Raw genomic sequence first — 10,193 nt, 5'->3', positions numbered from 1 at the left:
CGATTTTATTACGACGCTATTAATGAGTGACCATTTACAATGTTGCTTTTGCGGTGTTTCTGTTTTTTATCCGCACAGTTTTTCTGAATTCTTCTGGGAAGTAAAACATGTTTTAATAGTAACTTTTGTGGTATAGCTACAATGAGACAGCCTTTTTCGTAGCACAACAATACGTTACATTATAGTACTTTCTTGATCACGGTAAGGTACGTAATAACTACGATATCTATACGCAAAGCATTTCACTTTAGTTTATGATGAGGTAAGTACATTGACTTCTGCAGAACTTAGCTTTCGGAGGACGATAACTGCGACACTTCCACAGAGTTTATCTTACAACAAGACGCACAGTTTAGCGCTACAGTACACGCATTCGAGTGATTAATTTTGCACTTAAAATGTTTATTTTTAAAGATTTTTTAATTACAAAGATACAAAGGTTTTCCGTGATACATTTCATTCCATTGCTGTAATCTGTAACACCTGAGGGTATAATTACATTAATCCTCAGGGGGGTACACGCTTACTTTGTGTACCATGTGTCTGGCAAACACAAGGAGCCCTAGCTAATATGGTATTTGCTTATACAACTTTACACATCAGTACCATATTTCTCTAACACATAAATTACACAGCTATCTGATCATTTAACTGAGAGAGACAAACATTTTTTTTTACTACATCAGTGACACATGTTTAGGCAATTACACAGTTGGATAACTTCACACTTATGAAATTGTATTTTGTCTGTACTGTGTGAACCCTTCATATTTTTCGGAACCATTGTGATACTATGAGAGCTTTGAATGATGTATTTGGTATGGGATCATGATTTTTAAAGTACGTTTGAGGTAGATGACACTATTGAAATGAGCAGAGAATTTTTTTTTAGGTTTTGAAATTATTGGATGAAGCTACGACGATTTTGAGAATTGACTGAGATGTTATGATATTATTACGAAGATGATGTGTATTATGGTTTTGAGATATGTTTATGATCAATAAGATGATGCTACCGTATATGAGGAATTTGATTATGCTACATATTTCTTATGATGAAATATTGAAGAAGTGTCAACGAATATGTATATGTATAATAATGCAAGGAATAATGAGTACTGGTTAGGAACTCTGATTTGTGGAAAAGGATGTTGGAAACCAAGAATCGTACTTTAAGAATTATGAAATGTGTGTACATGCGTGAATGTATTACAATGCTGTCGAAAATTTTTTGACCACTGTTATTTTTAAAGGATTTTGTTTCTACACATTTGTAACGCAAATTCTCAACTTGTGAAAATATTTTTATATGAGACTGTCACTGTAGCGGAAACTGGTGTCGTAAATATTTCAGTAAGAAAGGTAACTGACCCTGAAGTAATGCGTTTTGGGCGCCCAGCTGAGAGATAGTCGTCTGACAAAAGAAAGCCATTAGGTGGAGAAAAAAAAAAGGCCATTATCCACGCTATTGACATTCCTTTGTAGAAAGCATCACAAATATGACACGCTTAAACTTGAAAACATATGATTGTACTGTGTAGCTCTTAATTTATGATATTTAATAAAATGCCTAATGAAATGATGAGAAACATTTTACATCTATTGTCTTTCTAGTTGAGAGATTGCTCATTTTGTTTAATATCTAATTTCTAGCTACACTGCAGCGTTGGTTAAAATAAAATTCAATAGAGGTACTAAAGTAAATATTTTCTGTCTACAGATCCATTAAACAATAATTTTATAATCTACTTCAAAAAGCGAGGGAGCACAAAAAGACATTTCCCTTCACAGGAATTGCATACATTATATTTCTCAATGACTGGGTAACTTATTTAGTAGTGTAAGTTAAGGTGATGCATCACCCTAGTGTTAAGATGTGACATAGGCATTAAACATGGCCATTTGTACTGTAATATTTTTTCTGCTTGAGCTTTGTCATGTTTAGATATAATTTATTACATTTACTGGTGCTTACTTTGCCAATTTGCATTTTTTTGTCATTGCTGTTTGTGTTAATTTGTTATGTGCTGCTGCATTGCCTCATCCCTTGGTATATATATCTGAGCTCAGTAGATTTAAGTTAGCTTAAGAGGGGGTAGATTATATAAGAAACTAACTATGATGAATTGGAAGAAATGCATTGAGAAGCTATAAGAAAATGGTTTGGCCAAAAAAGTAGTGTACAGTGGAGAAAAACTATTTTTGAAAGAGGATATTAACAAAAAAGTAGAGTTTAGGGACAACAGGTTTAGGTAGGGTTTTCTTGGAAATAAATGATGAGGTAAGATAATGGAAAATAAATAATGAGGTAAGAAATATGTGAACATATAAATACAGAAAGCATGAAACTTCCTGGCAGATTAAAACTGTGTGCCCGACCGAGACTCGAACTCGGGACCTTTGCCTTTCACGGGCAAGTGCTCTACCAACTGAGCTACCGAAGCACGACTCACGCCCGGTACCCACAGCTTTACTTCTGCCAGTACCTCGTCTCCTACCTTCCAAACACAGAAAGCATGCTTGGATAGAATTTTTTTGGTGGAAACAAATGTTGAAATAAGACGAAAGATCTATGGAATGAAGTTTTGGGTTGGACTGCAGTACCAAACGTTACACTGAAAACAAACCCTGCCCTTTTCTCTTGTGTTATTCTGCTATGTGTTTGTGTACTCTTGTATATTTGTGTTTTTCCTGCCTTTGTGTGTTTAGCTGATATGAGTTATGTTGTGGAATTTTTCTAATAATATGTTATTTTCTTTGTGAAGATGCTTAGACATTATTTATTCTGTTTTGGTTTAATGGTCATGTGTGAAGTTGGTGTTTCTAAAGTTATTCTGATCTTTTATGTATATACTTATGTCGTAATTCTTGTAACACTGGTGTACAGGTTTATTTCTATTCTTTTGTAAAGTGTGCATTACCACAAATGTTATCTGTATTGTTATGTTCTTTAATGATGTATTTTGTACCTTTGTTATTGTATCCTCATGTTACAAAATTGTAATTGACACCAGTTCATCAAATTAAGTAACTTGTAAGCATTCATATCACTGCACATATTTCTGTTGGTCATAGAATATGCACAATATGTGAAAAAAAGAGGACTGTTAGAGTTTGGACGTGTGTTAATAATTCAGCAAGGGACTGATTAACAGCATTGCTGGTTCTAAGGATAATTCCCAAACTTTGTGAGTGCACAAGTGGTAGTTTATGGACGTGCTATATTGTCTGCAATACTTCTAAGGACAATTCCAAAAACTTTGTGCATGCACAAGTGGTGGTTTATGGACTTCCTATATTATCCGCAAGACTCTTCGATGGTGATTGTGGACCTGCACAGTCGCAACAGATGGCTGCTTGCCGTCTCTACAAGGACTGCAGTGGGTCTGCATGTTTGATGGCCCACCAATACCATTATTTGTACAATGACTGCAGTGGGTCTGCACCTCTGGTGGCTCACCAATACCATACTATCTACCAGGACTACAGTGGGTCTGCTTTGTGATGACCTAGCTACCAATATTCTTCAAAACTTCGACTGACTCCGCTGTGGGTTTGTCCTGCTGCGGCCCATTACCTGTCTGCATGTCAAGAGTCAGCACTGTCTTTCCGTTGGAAGGACAACACTACTTCTTCAAGACTGCATGGAAATCCACTACTTCCGTGTGCATTTTCTTTTACTACTCAGACTTCGAGAAAAACACTGCAATTTTACTGTGATGAATGATCAGGACTGTCTTCAGAACATGACTCTGAGCACTATGGGACTTAACATCGGTGGTCATCAATCCCCTAGAACTTAGAACTACTTAAACCTAACTAACCTAAGGACATCACACACATCCATGCCCGAGGCAGGATTCGAACCTGCGACCGTAGCAGTCCCGCGGTTCTGGAATGCAGCGCCTAGAACCGCGCGGCTACCGCGGCCGGCTGAGGACTGTCTTTATGGACTCTGAGAAAATTGTAGCTTTTGACCAACACTGTATCGATAAGTATGTGCATGTGATTTCTTTGTTACTGTAATTATGAAAAAAAATTTTCAAATTTGTATTGGCCACTGCCCAAAACAATTTGTAAAATTTTTTGTGGGGAGCATGGGGGCTATGTAAGTAGGCTGTTTAGGCTTTCTTATTGGTAACGCCACGTAGCGCTCTGTATGAAAATCACTGGCTGTGCTGTGTGCAGTCTGTGGCTAGTTTGCATTGTTGCCCGCCATTGTAGTGTTGAGCAGTTGGCTGTTAACAGCGCGTAGGGTTGCGCAGTTGGAGGTGAGCCACCAACTGTGGTGGATGTGGGGAGAGAGATGGCGGAGTTGTCAGAGCGGATAATCTGGACAGAGACAGTAACTTTGTAAGACTGGATGTCATGAACTGATATATAATATGAGTTTTGAACAATATTAAGATAAATACATTGTTTTTTCTCTATCAAAGTCTTTCATTTGCTAACTATGCCTATCAGTAGTTAGTGCCTTCCGTAGTTTGAATCTTTTATTTAGCTGGCAGTAGTGGCGCTTGCTGTATTGCAGTAGTTCGAGTAACGAAGATTTTTGTGAGGTAAGTGATTTGTGAAACGTATAGGTTAATTTAGTCAGGGCCATTCTCTTGTAGTGATTACTGAAAGTCAGATTGCGTTGCGCTAAAAAATAATATTGTGTGTCAGTTTAAGCACAGTCTTGTATAATTTTTCAAAGGGGACGTATCAAAGAAGGCTGGAATTTGCGCGCTGATACCGAAACCGGATGTACACTGAGTGGCGACAGGTAGCTTCGTAAGGTGAATCACGTTTTTATTCTCCATCGGATGGACGGTCGTTGGAGTGTACGGTGTGAAACATTTCAAAGCAAAAACCGCAACCATAAGGGAGGGTTATGGCGCGGGAGATGTTTCGTGGCATTCAGTGGGTGAGCTCATCTTTCTGGGAGGCATCTGTTGTTGGGGACCATGTCGCTTCTACATGCAGTTTGTTGTCCCTCAGCTCGATTATAGCCAACAGCAGGACAATGCAACGCATTACGCAGGTCTCAGTGTACGTGCGTGGTTCAAACAGCACCACGATGAGTTTATCGTACTTCCCTGGCCACCAAAGAAACTGAGGATTTGTGGAACCACCTCGGTCGTAGTGAGCCATGCGTGGCTCGTGTTCCCTGCATCATATATTTTACATCCTGTTATTAACATAGTTCCACCGCACTACGTTAATTTAAATTACTACTGTCACTGAGTTGCTGATTTGCCTGACAGCGACCGGCGCTAGCAGCGCGTATCGATATATCCCCTCTCTTAGTATCTTTCCTCGACTGCTATTACTTCCCGGTCGTTGTATGTCGTAGGCCAGTTCGGGTTGTGAGTTCGGGCTGCCAGGCAGTTGGAATGTGTCTGGAGCACAGTCCGGAGCTACCAGTCATTGAGTTTCGATGCGGCACTAGTGCAGTCGGGTTGGAGCAGTGAGGTCTGCGTCGACATGGCTCGCCTGACCATGGCCGTCACGCATCACTTGAGCCGGGCCACGGTCTTGGTGGATCGTTGGTCGGTCGTCCTACCGGACGACGCGTTTTGGCTCGCCGATCGTTCATAAGCCGTCTGTCAGTGTGTACATCGACTCCCGATTTGACATCGTGCGTGCTTAGTGACTGTTGGGTATCGTTTAGGTCTTCATGAAAGTGTTTGTCCGGTTGTGTGTGTAGTTGGTGTTATTTCTACCGACGACTATTTTAGATATTGTCGGCATTTTGAGAGCAGTCGGTGGGTTGGTGCGGACCAGGAAGCATATCTCCATGTGGTGCAGTCGGCTTCCCTGTACAGTGTCGGAGCATCTTTGGAGCTGTCCGATCGCTACGAGCTTCGTCAAAGGACGTCAAAGTTGAGTGGTCTGTTAAGTAAAAAAGTTGTTCAAATGCCTCTGAGCCCTATGAGACTTAAGATCTCAGGTCATCAGTCCCCTAGACTTAGAACTACTGAAACCTAACAAAGCTAAGGGCATCCATTCCCGAGGCAGGATTCGAACATGCGACCGTAGCAGTCGCCCGGTTCCGGACTGAAGCGCCTAGAACAGCTCGGCCACCGTGGCCGGCTGTGTTAAGTACCCAAGCCACATCCGTTCATACCGTGTCGTTCGTTTCGGTGCTTCGATGTTGGGGAGCTTTTCCAGTGTGCAACAACGAGTGTTTGTAGTGATGTAATCGAGCCGCCGTACAGTGGAATTAACTATATTGGTTCACTACAATTGAAGTACACCTGCGGAATTTTCTGCCTTGTGCCCACTGATGTTCTGGTTACCTGCCCTGGCCACTGACGCAAATTCAGGCATTGTTCCCTTTTGGTGGAGTTAACTATATTACCTTATTTCAAATTCAAGTGTATCAGCGGAATTTTCTGCCTTGTGGCCGTTAGTGTTCTGGTTACCTGCCCTGGCCACTAACGTATTTTCAGGCAGCGTCCTTTCCTCACCTGTTGTCCCTGTCCAACATGGTGTGTAGTTGTGACAGCTTAATACATATTTCGTTGGGGATAATCACGTCCATAACAGTTGATCTTTGAGTTTTTATGTAGTGATTGGTGGCTAGCAAGTCGTTTGGTCGGAGGGTCCGTGACTGTCTCTTGGTTGGGTCACCGACGGATCAAGTGTAGTTGGGCCCAACACCTGTCTCACCCAAGTGAATTTTAATGTTTCGAGGGCAGCCCCCTCCCCCCCACCCCCCTGGAGGCGTCTGAGTGCTGTTGTCTATACTGTCCTTTTCATGAGTGTTTAATGGTCTTTTGGTAAGCCAATATAACGAATGCTTTGAAAGAAAAAAAAATTCTTCTGTTTTATGTAAATCAATTGTGGGGATTCAGTCGCTTAAAACCTTATTCTGAAATTTAGTTATTGTCGTTGCGTTGCTTTTTCATTTAGTGTGTATTCGGCCATTGAAAACTTAAAGGTTAGGGTATTTTGGAATATTTGGAAAATCAACTGTGGGCCTTCAGCGGCTTAAAGCCTTATTCCCAAAATTTCCCCTTGAGCGAAAACATTGCGGCCTTCTACCTTAAACGATTATGGTGGTATATTTATGTCCTCAGTCACTTGAAATCTATCTTGTTGCTTTTTAAGATTTCATGTTTGGAGGCTTTCAGCCGTGAAAGAATTGGATTTTGAGACTCGTAGTTGTAAAGGTTCGGCTGTGTGCCGTTTTGGTTTAAAAGTGTTATTAAATTGCGATAAATTACAGTTTTGAAGTGAAACTGTCCGACACCTTATCTGACCCTTTCCACAATCCTAATCACATGTTCTGCCCGGCTGGTTTAGCGGGTGTAGCAGTGTCTGTTCTGTTTGTCCCTGTGGCACCAGTGTGGAGCGAGGGGCTATGAAGACGGCAGGCAGGCAGCTGGCCGCCGCTTTGGGTCCGGGCTCCGGCGCTGCTCAGGCTGCGCTTAACGGAGCCGTCCGGCCAGCGAGGGTGTGGAGTGGGCGTGTCCTGGCCGCCGGCCAGCTCCGCCCCCGCTCTCCACCGTGCTGTTCCCGGACACTAAATCTAAACCGGCTGCGGCCGACGCCACGCAAAGCCTCTCCAAGCGTCACGCTGGCCCGGGCCCGCCTGCCATTGTGCGCTCGCTAAAGCTTCTCGTCTCGTCCGCATTTACAACGGCAATAGCTTCCGCGCTGCTGTGGCTCTTGCCAGCGAAGTCTCCAGGTCGATCCCCGCAGGGAAGTGTCTTCGGTCGATCCCCACAGGTAAGGGCCTCTCTATGCCTCACCACGCTCCCTCCTGGACACGAGTCGCTTGCATACGCAAAATAATTTTGAATTTACCTAGCAGAATATATTATTAGCATTATTAACTGACAATAAAAATGAGTTTGCAGCTCTTCTTATTATTAGATCAGATTAGATTAGATTAGTACTTGTTCCATAGATCGTGAATACCACACTTCGTAATGATGTGGAACGTGTCAGGTTAATAAAAGGTGTCTATACATTACATTACACAAAATATTACATGACACTTAATGCTTCTAATTTTTTGTGGGGGTTGGGGAAATTACCCACTTACTACAGCCAAAAATTCATCTAATGAGTAAGAAGAGTTGCCTTGAAGAAATTCTTTCAATTTCCTCAAAAATGCTATATGGTTATCTGTCAGACTTTTGATGCTAGTAGGTAAGTCACCAAAGACTTTTGTGGCAGCATAATTTACCCCTTCTGAGGGAAAGTTAGATTTAACCTTGAGTATTGAAGATTATCCTTTCTCCTAGTATTGTAGCCATGTACACTGCTATTACTTTTGAATTCGTTCGGATTGTTAATAACAAATTTCATAATTGAATACATATATTGTGTGGCTACAGTGAAGATCTCTAACTCTTTAAATAAGTGTCTGCAGGACGATCTTGAATGAGCTCCAACAATTATTCTGATTACACGCTTTTGTGCAGTCAACACTCTTTTACTCAGTGATGAGTTACCCCAGAATATGATGCCATACGAAAGCAGAGAATGAAAATAGGCGTTGTTAGCTAATTTACCCAGCTGCATATCGCCTAAATTTGCAATGGCGCTAGTAGCATAAGTAGCTGAACTCAAATGTTTCAGCAGATCCTCAGTGTGATTTTTCCAGTTCAATCCCTCGTCAACGCATACACCTAGAAATTTTGAATATTCTACCTTAGCTACCGATTTCTGATCGAAGTCTATATTTATTAATGGTGTTATTCCATTTACTGTGTGGAACTGTATATACTGTGTTTTGTCAACGTTTAATGAGAGCCCATTTGCAGAAAACCACTTAATGATTTTCTGAGGAACATTATTGCAGTCAATCCTTATCACCCTTTATGATTTTTACTTCCCTCCCCCACCCTAGACAAACACATGCACACGCACCTCCCCCCGTTCTCAAATTGTCTATTCCTTGACGTCTCAGGTTCTGTCCTATTCTGTCCTATCAACCTATGCCTCCTGTTACCAGGCTATGATATAAATTTCTTTTCTTCCAAATTCGATTCAGTGCTTCTTCATTAGTTAACGGTATTCATCTAATCATCAGCATTCCATGGATCATCACATTTTTTTCTGTCTGAATTGTTTATCGCCCACGTTTCGATTCCAAACAAGGAAAAAAAAGTAATGAAAAACTGCTTAATTATTGTTCCATGTTTACCACAATACATATCGAGAATTTATTCTCTTTTTCCAGTGCATTTGTTTACATAAGTATTTTCTGTGATGTTTGTATGTGTGATTATCTGTCACTCTGGCACCCTAGTTGTCTTTTTCAAATTATACTGCAATCGTAAGATCGAACAAATGAATCTTTGAATGTTTTTTATGTACTGATGGTAGAGATACTATTTTTGTTTCTTCACTTACAAATATTGTGCCTCCTTTTTTGATTACAGAAACAAACAGTGTAAGTCATGATCAGCGTGTGTATGGTATTCTGTCTAAGGGACGAGGCAAAATTCCCTAATTAAGGAATTCTTCAAAAAAGGGGAATCTCAAGGAACGAACACTCAAGCTCAATATTTTTTTTTTATAGTAAGTCCTATTGGACCAAACTGTTGAGGTCATCGGTCCCAAAACTTACACACTACTTAATCTAACTTAAACTAAGTTACGCTTAAGACACACACACACACACACACACACACACACACACACACATGCCCGAGGTAGGACTCCAACCTACGACGGGAGCATCCTCGCCCTAGACCTCACGGCTAACCCGCGCGGCTAAGCTCAATAGTTAGCCTACATGTTGGGTTGGTGCATAAATTCGTAGAGTTTAAAAAAGACAACAGATACACATAAAAGACGCATTAGTCATCAAAGATATATTCACATTCACTACTTGCAGCAGTCTACCACCGCTAGCGTAACTTTTCGGTTCCGCGACTACAGAAATCACGCGGTTTTGAAGCGGAGAATAATGTTCGAAGGGCATTTTCATCCGGAAGGTTGTTCGATACAAAGAGGAAAAAATGAAAATCAGAGGGGAAAGGATCAGGTGACAGGTACGGAACTTCCCAACCCGACCCCCCTCCCCTCCCCCCATAGTATTTTTTGCTCGATCTAGCAGAAGGACTATCATTCCTTCACCAGGTCTTCCTGTTCGTTGTTCTTGATTATATCTGCAAGACGTCTTAGTTGTTGACAATAAATGTCAACAGACATGTCTGAATATCTCATGGAAGCAATTCGTAGTTCAACAC

At 41.2% G+C, this 10,193-nt stretch overlaps 1 non-coding gene across 1 annotated transcript; it reads right to left on the bottom strand.

Moving 5' to 3' along the window:
- Positions 1 to 2,370: 2,370 nt before the first annotated feature.
- On the bottom strand, positions 2,371 to 2,445 carry Trnas-uga (transfer RNA serine (anticodon UGA)). Its single transcript has one exon. It is a non-coding gene; the product is annotated as a tRNA-Ser (tRNA).
- Positions 2,446 to 10,193: the final 7,748 nt, after the last annotated feature.

Source organism: Schistocerca serialis, chromosome 7 (genome assembly GCF_023864345.2).
Source record: "Schistocerca serialis cubense isolate TAMUIC-IGC-003099 chromosome 7, iqSchSeri2.2, whole genome shotgun sequence".
NCBI lineage: Eukaryota > Metazoa > Arthropoda > Insecta > Orthoptera > Acrididae > Schistocerca > Schistocerca serialis.
The sequence above is the reverse complement of the archived record's forward strand: the minus strand, read 5'-3'. Positions and strand labels throughout refer to the sequence as shown.